Source organism: Bos mutus, chromosome 15 (assembly GCF_027580195.1).
Source record: "Bos mutus isolate GX-2022 chromosome 15, NWIPB_WYAK_1.1, whole genome shotgun sequence".
Taxonomy (NCBI): domain Eukaryota; kingdom Metazoa; phylum Chordata; class Mammalia; order Artiodactyla; family Bovidae; genus Bos; species Bos mutus.
In genome coordinates, this window is record NC_091631.1 from 52,387,450 (window position 1) to 52,402,392 (window position 14,943).

General features: G+C 41.4%; 1 pseudogene; it reads left to right on the forward strand.

Annotated features, from left to right (window-relative positions):
* The first annotated feature begins 4,245 nt into the window (after positions 1-4,245).
* Positions 4,246-12,275, forward strand: LOC102284886 (splicing factor 3B subunit 4 pseudogene; annotated as a pseudogene).
* The last annotated feature ends 2,668 nt before the right edge of the window (positions 12,276-14,943 follow it).

Genomic DNA, 14,943 nt, shown 5'->3' on the forward strand with positions numbered 1-14,943 from the left:
TAATGGAAATTGGGTTCTTTTCCATATATACATATCTTGTACACACACATACTTTCTATCCCTGCTTTTCTGAAACCAAGCAGAACTCTGTGGGGCCCTCCTGGGTTCAAATCCTTCCTTTGTCTCCTGTTTCTTTTTTGTAGGAAAAAGGTTTCAGCTTTCTAGACCTTTCCTGAGTTCCAAGTTCAGTTCAGTTCAGTTCAGTTCAGTTGCTCAGTAGTGTCTGACTCTTTGCGACTCCACGGACTGCAGCACACCAGGTTTCCCTGTCCATCACCAACTCCCTGAGCTTATTCAAACTCATGTCCATTGAGTCGGTGATGCCATCCAACCATCTCATCCTCTATCATCCCCTTCTCCTCCTGCCTTCAATCTTTCCCAGCATCAGGGTCTTTTCTAGTGAGTCAGTTCTTCGCATCAGGTGGCCAAAGTATTGGAGTTTCAGCTTCAGCATCAGTCCTTCCAATGAATATTCAGGACTGATTTCCTTTAGGATGGACTGGTTTAATCTCTTTGCAGTCCAAGGGACTCCCAGGAGTTTTTCTCCAACACCACAGTTTAAAATCATCAATTCTTTGGTGCTCAGCTTTCTTTATAGTCCAACTCTCACATTCATACATGACTACTGGAAAAACTATAGCTTTGACTAGGCGGATCTTTGTTGGCAAAGTAATGTCTCAGCTTTTTAATATGCTTTGATATGCTGGTCATAGCTTTTCTTCCAAGGAGCAAGCGTCTTTTAATTTCAAGGCTGCAGTCACCAACTGCAGTGATTTTGGAGCCTGAGAAAATAAAGTCTCTCACTGTTTCCATTGTTTCCCCATCTATCTGCCATGAAGTGATGGGACCAGATGCCATAATCTTAGTTTTCTGAATGTTGAGTTTTAACCCAACTTTTTCTCTCTCCTCTTTCACTTTCATCAAGAGGCTCGTTACTTCTTCTTCATTTTCTGCCATAAGGGTGGTGTCATCTGCATATCTGAGGTTATTGATATTTCTCCTGGCAATATTGATTCCAGCTTGTGCTTCATCCAGCCCAGCATTTTGCATGATGTACTCTGCACAGAAGTGAAATAAGCAGGGTGACAATATACAGCCTTGATGTATTCCTTTCCCTATTTGGAACCAGTCTGTTGTTCCATGTTCAGTTCAAACTGTTGCTTCCTGACCTGCATACAGATTTCTCAGGAGGCAGGTCAGGTGGTCTGGTATTCCTATCTCTTGAAGAATTTTCCACAGTTTGTTGTGATCCACACAGTCAAAGGCTTTGGCATAGTCAATAAAGCAGAAATAGATGTTTTTCTGGAACTCTCTTGCTTTTTTGAAAATCCAACAGATATTGGCAATTTGATCTCTGGTTCCTCTGCCTTTTCTAAATCCAGCTTGAACATCTGGAAGTTCATGTACTGTTGAAGCCTGGCTTGGAGAATTTTGAGCATTACTTTACTAGCATGTGAGATGAGTGCAATTGTGTGGTAGTTTGAACATCCTTTGGCATGGCCTTTCTTTGGGATTGGAATGAAAACTGACCTTTTCCATCCTGTGGCCACTGCTGAGTTTTCCAAATTTGCTGGCATATTGAGTGCAGCACTTTCACAGCATCATCTTTCAGGATTTGGAATAGCTCAACTGGAATTCCATCACCTCCACTAGCTTTGTTCGTAGTGATGCTTCCTAAGGCCCACTTGACTTCCCATTCCAGGATGTCTGGCTCTAGGTGAGTGATCACACCATCACGATTATCTGGGTCATGAAGATCTTTTTTGTATAGTTCTTCTGTGTATTCTTGCCACCTCTTCTTAATATCTTCTGCTTCTGTTAGGTCCATACCGTTTCTGTCCTTTACTGTGCCCATCTTTGCATGAAATGTTCCCTTGGTATCTCTAATTTTCTTGAAGACATCTCTAGTCTTTTCCATTCTATTGTTTCCCTCTTTTTCTTTGCACTGATCATGGAGGAAGCTTTCTTATCTTTCCTTGCTATTCTCTGGAAATCTGCATTCAAATGGATATATCTTTCCTTTTCTCCTTTGCCTTTAGCTTCTCTTCTCAGCTATTTGTAAGGCCTCCTCAGACAACCATTTTGCTTTTTTGAATTTCTTTTTCTTGGGGATGGTCTTGAGCACTGCCTCCTGTACCATGTCATGAACCTCCATCCATAGTTCTTCAGGGACTCTGTCTATCAGATCTAATTCCTTGCATCTGTTTGTCACTTCCACTGTATAGTCATAAGGGATTTGATTTAGATCATACCTGAATGGTCTAGTGGTTTTCCCTACTTTCTTCAATTTAAGTCTGAATTTGGCAATAAGGAGCTCATGATCTGAGTCACAGTCAGCTCCCAGGTGGAGGATGGTAACTTCAGGCGGAGCACGAGATTCCTGGAACACTGCCCTTGTTACCCTGCCACCAACCAATCAGAAGAAAGTCACACCCTGCAGCCCCTAACCCTTATTTTGCTTTTAAAAGCTTGTCCCCCCAAAGCATTAGGGATTTTGAGGTTTCTGAGCATGAGCCACACATTCTCTCAGCCTGGCTCTTGCGATAAGTCTTCCGCTGCTCCAGACTCCATCGTTTCCATCTGTTTGGCCTCACTGTGAGTCAGGCCCAGGAACTTGCGTCCCATAACATCTTCTCTTTCTCTTTGTGGTCATGCTCTGGTGTGGGTCTGTTTGCAATTCCTGCACTAGGCATGAGAGTACTCAATGGGCCCTTTCAATTTAGCAACTCATTTCCTTCGGTTCAGAGAAAATTTCCTGAGTAACTTCTTTGATAGTTTCCCTTAATCCGTCTCTTACTGGAACTCTTATTGTCTGAAAGTTACAGCTCCAGGATTGGTTCTCTCACATTCTAAATTTTCATCTTTACCAACTTTATTTATGTTGTAATCCTCCTATTGTGTTTTGGCTTGTTTATTTTGATTTATTTTATTTCTGTAATTTTTTAAATTTCCAAGAGCTATTTTTTCCCCCCCTGACCATCCATATTGTCATTGAAAGAAAAACTCTTTTCTGGTTTTATGGTTAAAATATCTGTCTTACATCTCTCTGCATTTTTCCTTTTTTCTTTTCTTCTCCCTGAAAAGACTCTCTTTCTGTACATTGCTGTTTTCTACTTTTTATTTTGGCCCACGTTTTTCATATGAGAGACTCTCTTTAGATGTACTATGATTCTTGATGGTCTGCTTGTAAGTGGGAAACTCTTACAGAGCTCATAGAACATACTACAAAGTTCTAAAGTAAAACAGTCTGGTATTGGCATATGAAGAGGCAAACAAATAGAACAGACTGATGAGTCCAGAAGTAGGTCCAAGAACAAATGGAAATGTAGTATGTGAGAAACATTAGATCTTGATTAATGGGGAGACAGCATTGAAACAACTAAATAGCTATTTGGGAAAAGATAAAGTTGGATTCATTCCTCATACCATATACTCCAAAAGCATGAAAGGTAAATGAGATGAATAAACTTCAAATGCATGAGAGATACATACAAGTACATACAAGTACTAAAGAGAAAATATAAGTGATTCACTTTATAACTTGAGAGTAGTGACACACTAATTATGACTTTAAATCCAAAAGTAGTGAATGAAAAGATTAATTTGACTATACAAAAATAAAAATATTTTGCAGGACAAAAGATCAAATTTCTACCAATAAGCAACGTCAAAAGATGTTGATAAACTAAAAGAAAAATATTTTGCAGGACAAAAGATCAAATTTCTACCAATAAGGAACGTCCAAAGACATGATAAACTAACACACACTAATTATGACTTTAAATCCAAAAGTAGTGAATGAAAAGATTAATTTGACTATACAAAAATAAAAATATTTTGCAGGACAAAAGATCAAATTTCTACCAATAAGCAACGTCAAAAGATGTTGATAAACTAAAAGAAAAATATTTTGCAGGACAAAAGATCAAATTTCTACCAATAAGGAACGTCCAAAGACATAATAAACTAAAAGAAACTATTTATGTGTATTATAGCTTAAAGCAAATTAATGCATAAGAGAAAAGGAATAAAACAATCTTTTAAAAGAAAGATCCTGCAATTAAAAACTTGAATTATAAATATCTATATGAAGTCATCAATTTTTTCCTATATCACATACCTTTCATTAACTACAAGAGTCTACAAGCAAAGACAACCCAATGGAAATGAGCACACTACGCTAAGCACTGGAACCTGGTTCATAAATACCATTTTTCACTAAAACAAACCAAGTCCCTTGCAGAAATGGCTGATCCAGACCTGGGGCAAACTAAGGACAAGGTGAGCTTGGGAAATCTCGTTGCATCAGAAATCAAGGAAGCATTCAAAGCGTCAACCTGACTGGCTGAAGAATGCTCAGATAGCTGGTAAACATTGTTTCTGGATGCGTCTGTAGGGCTGTCTCTGAAAGAGACTAGCATTTGACCTGGTGGAGTAAATAAAGAAGATTCCCTCCCCAATGTGGGTAGGCATCATCCAGTCTTTTAAAAAAAATACTTAAGCATTTATTTGACTGCACTGAGTCTTAGTTGTAGCACTCAGGAGCTTTGATCTTAGTTGCAGCATGTGGGATCTAATATCCCAGACCAGGTCTCCCCCATTAGGAGCGCAGAGTCTTAGCCACTGGACCACCAGAGAAGACTCCATCATCCAATCACTGAAGGGTATGAATAAAACAAAAAAGCAGAGGAAGGGCAAATTCCATCTCTCTGCTTGAGCTGGAACTTTAACCTTCTCCAGCTCTTGTACACTGGAGCTCCTGGCCTTTGGACTCTGGACTGGGGATTAACACAATCAGCACCCCCCCTCTATCTCCTTTTCTTGGGATTTTGAGTTCATCCCAGGGCTTATACTCTTGGCTCCCTTGGTTCTTGGACCTTTGAGTTTAGACCAGCTTTCCTGTATCTCCAGCTTACAGATAGCAGATTGTGGGATTTCTCAGCATCCCTGATAATAAATCTCTTTAGATATTGGTCCTGTTTCTCTAAAGAACCCTGACTTATAAATGGGATGTGTTAAAAGAACACAGGAGGAGCTTGAAAGGGCTCACACTAGCCAAATTTATAAGAAGAGATTGAGCATCAAATGTGGCTTTACTGTATTGTAATGACTGTGAATTGTCACAAAAAATTGAAAAAGAAAATAATTCCTTGAGTCCAAAGTGACAACCAAAAGATAAAGATAAAATTTAATTTACCACCACTGAGGAGAATATTTAAACATTTCCTTTGGGCTTCCCTTGTGGCTCAGCTGGTAAAGAATCCGCCTGCAGTGTGGGAGGCCTGGGTTCAGTCCCTGGATTGGGAAGATCCCCTGGAGAAGGGAAAAGCTACCCACTCCAGTATTCTGGCCTGGAGAAGTCCATGGACTATACAGTCCATGGGCTTGAAAAGAGTCGGACATGACTGAGTGACTTTCACTTTCTTCTATAAATTGACCAAAGGAAATAGTTAAGCATTTGCCCTGATGTTCAGGAAGAACTGTAGTTCACCCCCATTGATAAGGGAGAGCTTTTCTTTATAGAATGTCAGCTAACACATGTAGAATAAATGGTAGAAAGTCACCATTTTGCAGCTCCTCCAATGAAATAATCATTTCAAAGAAAGATCTTGAATGTATGCTAATTCATCAGGTTGCCAAGGAACAACAGAGTGCCAAGGGATCATATGTTAATGACAAAGGAAAGCAGCATGTCTTCACAACTAAGAGCCCTCCGAGTCACCATCTTGACAAGTGATGAAACAGGATCACTAACAGTGGACACCTGGACACTGTGTTTCTCCGGATGAGATCTAATGTGAAGTTCCTGCCTTCTCTTTAGCTCATTCTTGTCAGAAATACTTTAAACACAGCCTGAACATAACTGAGTCTTTAGTTGGATTCCAATTGATGGGAAATACAGAAGATAGAGAAACAAGGTTAATGACACTACAAAGAAACCATCAGACAGTTTAAGAATATGAGACATTCTACAAGACAACTGGCTTGGTCTTTTCAAATAGTCAACGTCATTTTTTAAAATGTGGGAATAATTTAGTGAAGACTAAAGAGTAGTGACAACCAGGGGCAATGCATGAAGCTTGACTGAATCTTCTTTTTTAATTTTTATTTTACATTAGAGTATAGTTGATTTCCAATATTGTGTTGGTTTCAGGTATACAGCAAACTGATTCAGTTATATATATATATATACATTTATCCATGCTTTTTCAGATTTTTTCCCCATGTACATTATTACAGAATATTGAGTTGAGTTCCCTGTTGACAGTAGGTCCTTGATACCTATTTTACATATAGTAGATATGTGTACGGAGAAGGCAATGGCACCCTACTCCAGTACTCTTGCCTGGAAAATCCCATGGACGGAGCAGCCTGGTAGGCTACAGTCCATGGGGTTGCAAAGAGTCAGACACGACTGAGTGACTTCACTTTCACTTTTCACTTTCATGCATTGGAGAAGGAAATGGCAACCCACTCCAGTGTTCTTGCCTGGAGAATCCCAGGGACGGGGGAGCCTGGTAGGCTACTGTCTATGGGGTCACACAGAGTCGGACACGACTGAAGTGACTTAGCATAGCATAGCATAGCATAGGTATGTGTATGTTAATCCCCAAACCCTAATTTATCCCTCCCCGCCCCCTTAATTGGATCTTGACTGAGAAAATAATAAAGCAATAATAAAAAGCTTATTAAATGAAAAATGGGAAAATTTGAGCATAGACTGTATATCCAATGGTATTATGGAATTATTATTAATTTTCCTAGGTATGATAAGAGTATCATGGCTTTGTAGGAGAGTGTCCTTAATTTTTAGAATATGCAAGCTGAAGTTGTTTACAGGAAAAGCACATGCTACCTGCAACTTCCAAAGGGTTAAGCATACATATAAAATACATTCATAGAGAGAGGAAGTCAATATGGCAAAATGTTAACAATTACTGGGCCTAGATGGAGAGTATTATGGTGATCATTGTACTGTTCTTTCAAGTTTTCTATATGTTAGAAAAATTTCATGGTAAATTAGAAGAAAAAAAATGAAGCTGATGTGAAGCCTTGAGTCCATGGGTTACTTAATAGTGTTTCATCTTGACCACAAAACCCCTCTAGTGTGTCTTTAGGCCTATTAATATTTTATTGGCTTAGTCTAATTACACAGGGAGAATGTTCCAGTCTCCTTTCTGTTTAGCTTTAGCCAAACAGGCCAACATTTTGGCCAAAAGGAAGGATAGTGTGTGGAGAGAGGAGTCTTATAACTCAATATATAAAGTTTTACTTAAATCCTCTGTTTTTAGGTATGGAAATCCTGGCCACAAGAATATCTCGTTTTCCCCAGGCCAGAGACCTGCTCTTTCACTCTTTCCAGAGTAACCAGTAACTCTTTCCAGGACAGTAACCCAGCTGAAAAGAATCTGTGGCTGCTAATGACTGAGCTTTCAGGAGTTTAGTGATACAGATCTGGGGGTTTCCTGAACTTTCTCCACTGCTGCTTCAAAATCCATCTTCTCAGGTGTGTTCAGTTATTATCATCTGACTATCTACAGGTCTTCCAGCTTCCAAAATTCCTTTTTTGTCTCTTATTCTCTTTGTGGGTTTATGCTTTTTTTTTTTAAAGTGCACTTCTGTGACATTTTATTGGGATTTGAGAAAAGAGCAGAGACTAATGCACGTAATCAATCCATCAGCCTTTACTGGAAGTCAATCTGATGTTCTTTAGCCTCTTTTTCCCATATGCTAGTTTGAAAGTTATCTCTTCTTTGTATTCTTTAATGGGTTGTCCTTGAAATTTTAATCTTTCTGTTTGACTTAACAAAGTCTAAAGATAATCAATATTCTTATCTTTTTTCTGAATAATGCAAAGACTGCAGAAAGCTTTCATTTTGACCTCTCCTTTCCCGCTTTCCACACTACTTTGGTCTAATATTTTCTTTGTTGTTTCCAACACCTCCTTTTAAGCAGTCCCTTCATCGATAACATTTATTGAGGCTCCCTGCCATGTGGCAAGAGGTGTTCTGAGCACTGGAAATACAACAGTTAATAAGAGAGACAAAACTACTCATAAAAATGTGTTTTAAAAAATTTTATACATTTACTTACTTATTTGACTACACCAGGTCTTAGTTGCGGCGTGTGGTCTAGTTCCCTGACCAGGAATCGAACTTGGGCCTCCTGCATTGAGAACAGAGTGTTAGCCGCTGAACCACCAGGGAAGTCCCATAAAAATGTTTTATGTTAGGTTGAACTATATGAAATTTCTAATATTTTGCCAATTTTTAGTTATAAAAGACTCATCTCAAGTTGGTTAACTATATGTATGTTTAAATATATACATATGCATATTTATATAAATACATGTAAAATCACTAATGCTTTTTTAATTTACCTAAACAGTTATTAATTTCATTGTTTATTGCTTCCATGTTACCTGTATCCCACTTCTCTCTGGGTCTGTTTCCATTTCAGATCCTGAGTAGTTCTTTCTAAAAACATTTTTATTTATTTATGGCTAGTCTGGGTCTTCACTGCTGCGTGGGCTTTTCTCTAGTTGCGGTGCACTGGTTTCTCATTGCGGTGGCTTCTCTTTTTGTGGAGCACAGACTTTAGGGCAAGTGGGCTTCAGGAGTTGCAGCGCGTGGGCTCAGTAGTTGTAGCTCTTGGGCTCCAGAGCACCGGCTCAGTAGTTGTGGCGTATGGGCTTAGCTGCTCTGCAGCATGCGGGATCTTACCAGATCAGGGATCAGACCCATGTCTCCTGAATTGGCAGGCAGATTCTTTACACTGAGCCACCAGGGAAGTCCCTGAGTAGTTCTTTGAATGAAGATCTGTCAGTGATAAAAGTCCTTCTCTGAAATTAACCTGTTACCCTTGAATAACGGTTTACTTGAGTATGATTCTTAGTTGGCCATTCATTTACCTCAGTCCCTTGAAAATATATTGCTGATAAGCCAGCTGAGAGTTTAATAATTTTCATTTGTAGATAATTAGTCTTTTCTCTTTGGCTGGTTTTAAGATACTTTGTCTTTGATATTCTGCAGATTCATTATACTGTGTCTTGATTTGTATTTGTTTTCATTTAATTTTAATCCTACTCAAGACTCAGGATGCTTCTTATATATGATGATTCAGATCACAACTTTCTTCAATTTTCAAAATTTCTCAGTCATCATCTTTTGAATATTGCCTGTTCTAAAGTGTTTGTGTTACCTGTGCAGAAATCCTAGTAGGAATATATTGGGTCTTCAAACTCTGTTCTTCATGCCTCTTAATATTTATTTATTTTTATTTTATTTTTGGCTGCTCTGGGTCTTGGTTGCTGCACGCAGCCTTGCTCTAGGTGCAGAGACTAGGGACTACTCTCTCGTGGTGGTGTGTGGGCTTCTCACTGTAGTGGCTTCTCTTGCTATAAAGCATGGGCTCCAGGGTATGCAGGCTTCAGTTGTTGCGATTCATGGGCTCCAAGAGCACAGGCTCAGTAGTTGTGGCATATGGACTTAGTTGCCCCACGGCATGTGGGATCTCTCTGGATCAGGGATCGAACCCGTATCCCCTGCATTGCAAAATGGATTCTTATCCACTGTACCGCCAAGGAAGTCCAAGAACAAGGTACCTTTTCATCTTTATAAATATACATTAATTTTTTTTAAACTCTACATCCAGGTTATGTTGTCAATTATTGGACTGGAGGGAAAAAAAAAACAGATGGCTAACTCTTTTCCAAAAGTGCAGCTGTCTGTGAAACCCAGCTAGCCCTGGTGGCTCAGACAGTAAAGAATCTGCCTGCAATATGGGAGGCCTGGGTTCAGTCCCTGGGTTGGGAGGATCCCCTGGAGAAGGGAATGGCAACCCACTCTGGTATCTTGCCTGGAGAATTCCATGGACAGAGGAGCCTGGCAGGGTGCAGTTCATGGGATCACAAAGAGTCAGACACAACGGAGTGACTAAGCACACACACGCTATGCAACAGGAAAACAGTGAAGACAAGGAAACAAACAAGTTTTGTGGAAATAATCTGGTTTAAGACACTTCATAGTGTTATCTGACTCTCCTTGTTGTATTATCAAAATATCTGCTTGTCCCACTATTTGATGATGTTAAATATGATCACTTGTTTAAGATAACCCACCAGATTTCTCCCCACTACAAAAGTAAAGTTTAGTGATTGATACATAATCTGTGGGGAAGGCATGTATGCATTCCTTTCCTCAATAATGTTTCATTTAATGGTTTTAGCATTTATTGATGAACCTTGCCTGAATCAAATATTCCCTGAGGGTTGCAAAATAGCAATTTAGAAAAATTACAGTATTCCATTCACATGTATTAGCTGTTTTCTTCTATAAGTAAGAACTTTTAGGGTATTGGGTTTTGAATCCAAAGACCTGAACAAAAATGTTTAACCTGAATCTAATGATGAGGAAGTTAGTTAAATTCATATCATCTTCTCTGGACTCTTCAAAAGAAGTCCGTGTCTGGGCTGGTGAATACTGTTCTTAATGTAAAGAGAATACAGAGACATAACAACCTGAGGAAGTGTGTCGGATCCTGAATTTTAAAAAAAGACAGAGAGAGAGAAAACAGCTATAAAAGCCATTTGGAGAGAACTGGGAAAACTTGGATATGTGGTGTACATGAGATGATATTGAAGAATTATGTTGACCTTCATAGTGTGATAGTGGTATTCTGTTTATGTCCAGTGTGCTTATTCTTAGGAGATGTATGTTGAAGTATTTAGTGTGAAGTGTCACTCCATATACAATTATTTAAAATGGCTCCTAGGGACTTCCCTGCTGGCCCACTGGTTAAGATTTTATGTTTCAATGCAAGGGATGTTGGTTCAATCCCTGGTCAGGGAACTAAAATCCCACATGCCTTGCAGGCAAAAAAATCAAAATATAAAACAGAAGCAATATTGTATCACATTCAATAAAGACTTTAAAAGTGGTTTATATATTTTAAAAAACTTAAAAAATATTGAAATGGGAGGCAGCGGGAGCTTTTCCACCATGGCCACTAGGCCAATCTCTGTCTAAGTGGAACCAAGGATGCCACAAGGAGGGCCTTGATGAGAAGGTTAGTAAACCACTGCTGTGAGAACTCTCTCTCCAGGCAAGGCCAGTAGTCAACATCCACATGCCAAAGGATAGAGTCACTGGTCAGCACCAAGGCTATGGCTTTGTGGAATTCTTAGGTGAGGAAGATGCTGACTCAGCCATAAACATCATGAACATGATCAAACTCTATGGGAAGCCAATACAGGTGAAGAAGGCATCAGCTCACAGCAAAAACTTGGATGTGGGGGCCAACATTTTCATTGGGAACCTGGACCCAGAGATCCATGACAAGTTGCTTTATGATACTTTAAGTGCCTATGGGTTCATCTTGCAAACTCCCAAGGTTATGTGGGACCCTGACACAGGCAACTCCGAAGGTCATGCCTTTATTAGTTCAGTTTCATTTGACGCTTTGGATCCAGCGACTGAGCCATGAATGGGCAGTACCTCTATAACCTCCCCATCGCTGTGGGAGGACACAGAAGGACTCCAAGGGCGAGTGCCATGGCTCAGCAGCTGAACGACTTGTGGCAGCACAGAACCACTCTCCCAGGCTGACGACCCTCATCAGCTGTTTGCCGATGCACCACCTCCACCCTCTGCGTCCAATCCTGTGGTATCATCTTTGAGGTCTGGGCTTCCTCCTCCATGCATGCCTCCTTCTGGCTCTGTCCCACCCCCAGTACCGCCTCCTGGAGCCCTTCCACTCAGGATATCCCCAGTCATGCCCCCCCACCTATGCCTCCTGGGGCTGGAGGACATGGTCCCCCATCAGCGGGAACCCCAGGGGCTGGACATCCTGGACACGGACACTCACATCCTCACCCATTCCCACTGGGTGGGATGCTCCATCTAGAGATGTCTCAGATGCAGCTGGTCCACCATAGCCCTCACGGCTTGGGACAGCCCCATGCTGGGCCCCCTGGCTCTGGAGGGCAGCCATCACCCCAACCACCACCTGGGATGCGTCACCCTTGACATCTTCTCATGAGCATGCCCCACCCCCTCCAGGGGCCTCTGTTTGGCTCTACTGTGGGTCTCCCAGTCCTATGCCTCCGCATGGTATGCATGGACCTCCTCTACTGATGCCCCCTAACGGATGGATACACTGGCCCTCCATGACCTCCACCCTATGGCTACCAGTGGGGGCCGTTCCCTCCACCCAGACCCACTTCCTGGTCTCCAGTTCCCCCTCGAGGCCCACTTCGAGGCCTTCTCCCTCGGTGATTTCTCATTGTGTTTCCTCCTATTATAGCCTCCCAATGTCTGTTTACTTCCTTGGACCAATCAGAGTTGCTATAACACTGAGGAGCTAAGGCACTAATCCCTTGCAGGCCTTTCTTTTTTAAGTGTAATTTTTTTTCACAAGAGGTTTTATTTATTTACTTTTTTCTATGTTGGCCCTATGTGTTTTGCAAATACACAGAGAAAATAAAATGGTTCCACACACATATGTGTACACCTAACATGTACACATATACAAATACCTGCAACCAAACCAAACATTTTAAAAACTAAAACTATAAAATATCATCAAACAGGGAAGCATGGGTGTGTCTTGCATCTACGTACTGTATTATTCTAGTTTGGCCAGAAAAACAGAAGCCACTCAGTTTTTCAAGTGTGAAAGACTATATTGTAGAAAATTAAAGGTTGATAAAGCTGTTGGAAGGGCTGAAGGAGTGACCATCTCAATTAGTTCTAGAAGGAGTGATTCTCAAAAACTCACCTGTAAGTGGCTACAAATGGGAAAGTGAAAGTTGCTCAGTTGTGTCCGACTCTTTGTGATCCCATGGACTATACAGTCCATGGAATTCTTTAGGCCAGAATACTGGAGTGGGTACCTTTTCCCTTATCCAGGGGATCTTCCCAACCCAGGGATCAAACCCAGGTCTCCTGCATTGCAGGTGGATTCATTACCAGTTGAGCCACAAGGGAAGCCCAAGAATACTGGAGAGGGTAGCCTATCCCTTCTCCAGCGGATATTCCCGACCCGGGAATCAAACTGGGGTCTTCTGCATTGCAGGTGGATTCTTTACCAACTGAGCTATCAGGGAAGCCCCTACAAATGGGAAGCTCACCTAACTATCTTAGTTTGCAAAGCCAATGAGAGTGATTCTTAAGAAAGTCACCCAGGGGGCTATCCTGGTGGTCCAGTGGTTAAGAATCTGTCTGCCAATGCAGGAAACACAGGATCGATCCCTGTTCTGGGAACTAAGATGCCTCAAGCCTGTTCGTCACAAATACTGAGCTTGGGCACCTTGGAACCCATAATCTGCAACAAGAGAAGACGCTGCCTTGAGAAACCCGAGCACCGCAACTAGAGAGCAGCCCCTACTCGCTGTTACTAGAGAAAGCCTGTACACAGCAACAAAGGGCCCATGAGCTGCAACAAAGGCTCAGCACAGCTATAAATAAACAAATAAACAAAAAAAATTTTAAAAAGAAGAAAAAGTCATCTGGAAGCTGCTTTAAACTCCAAGTCTGGCTGTGTATCTGCCTGCAACAACCAGTGAAGAATAATGGTCTCTACCCTTGCATCTTACACTGGTGACTCTTATCTAGGCCCACAGAGAGAAGGGAATTCTGGGAAATGTGGTTCCAGGTGTCTCCTCTGCACCACAGAAAAGACCTTGGAAACAGTGGTGATGATGATGATTCAGACAATCAAGTGTATACTTTATAGCTTCAGTCAGTTCAATCGCTCTGTTGTGTCCAACTCTTTGTCACCCCATAGACTACAGCATGCCAGCCTTCCCTGTCCATCACCAACTCCCAGAGCTTGCTCAGACACATTTCCATTGAGTTGGTGATGCCATCCAACCATCTCATCCTCTGTCATCCGCTTCTCCTCCTGCCTTCAATCTTTCCCAGCATCAGGGTCTTTTTCAATGAGTCCGTTCTTCATATCAGGTGGCCAAAGTACTGGAGCTTCAGCTTCAGCATCAGTCCTTTCAGGGAATATTCAGGACTGATCTCCTTTAGGATGGACTGGTTGGGACTCCTTGCAGTCCAAGGGACTCTCAAGAGTCTTCTCCAACACCATAGTTCAAAAGCATCAATTCTTTGGTGCTCAGCTTTCTTTATGGCCCAACTCTCACATCCATACATGGCTACTGGAAAAACCATAGCTTTGACTAAATGGACCTTTGTCAGCAAAGTAATGTCTCAGCTTTTTAATATGTTATCTAGGTTGGTCATAGCTTTTCTTCCAGGGAGCAAGCATCTTTTGCTTTCTTTCATGGCTGCAGTCACCATCTGTAGTGATTTTGGAGCCCAAGAAAATAGTTTCTCACTGTTTCCTTTGTTTCCCCATCTATTTGCCATGAAGTGATGAGACCGGATGCCATGATCTTCGTTTTCTGAATGTTGAGTTTTAAGCCAACTTTTTCTCTCTCCTCTTTCACTTTCATCAAGAGGCTCATTAGTTCTTTTCTTTCTGCCACAACAGTGGTGTCATCCGCATATCTGATGTTACTGATATTTCTCCTGGCAATCTTGATTCCAGTTTGTGCTTCATCCAGCTAGACATTGTGCATGATGTACTCTGCATAGAAGTGAAATAAGCAGGGTGACAATATACAGCCTTGATGTACAGTTTAGTTCAGTTGCTCAGTCATGTCCAACTCTTTGCGACCCCATGAATCACAGCACGCCAGGCCTCCCTGTCCATCACCAACTCCCGGAGTTTACTCAAACTCATGTCCATTGAGTTGTCCAAACTCATCCCCTTCTCCTCCTGCACCCAATACCTCCCAGAATCAGGGTGTTTTCCAATGAGTCAACTCTTCGCATGAGGTGGCCAAAAGTATTGGAGTTTCAACTTTAGTATCAGTCCTTCCAGTGAACACCCAGGACTGATCTCCTTTAGAATGGACTGGTTGGATCTCCTTGC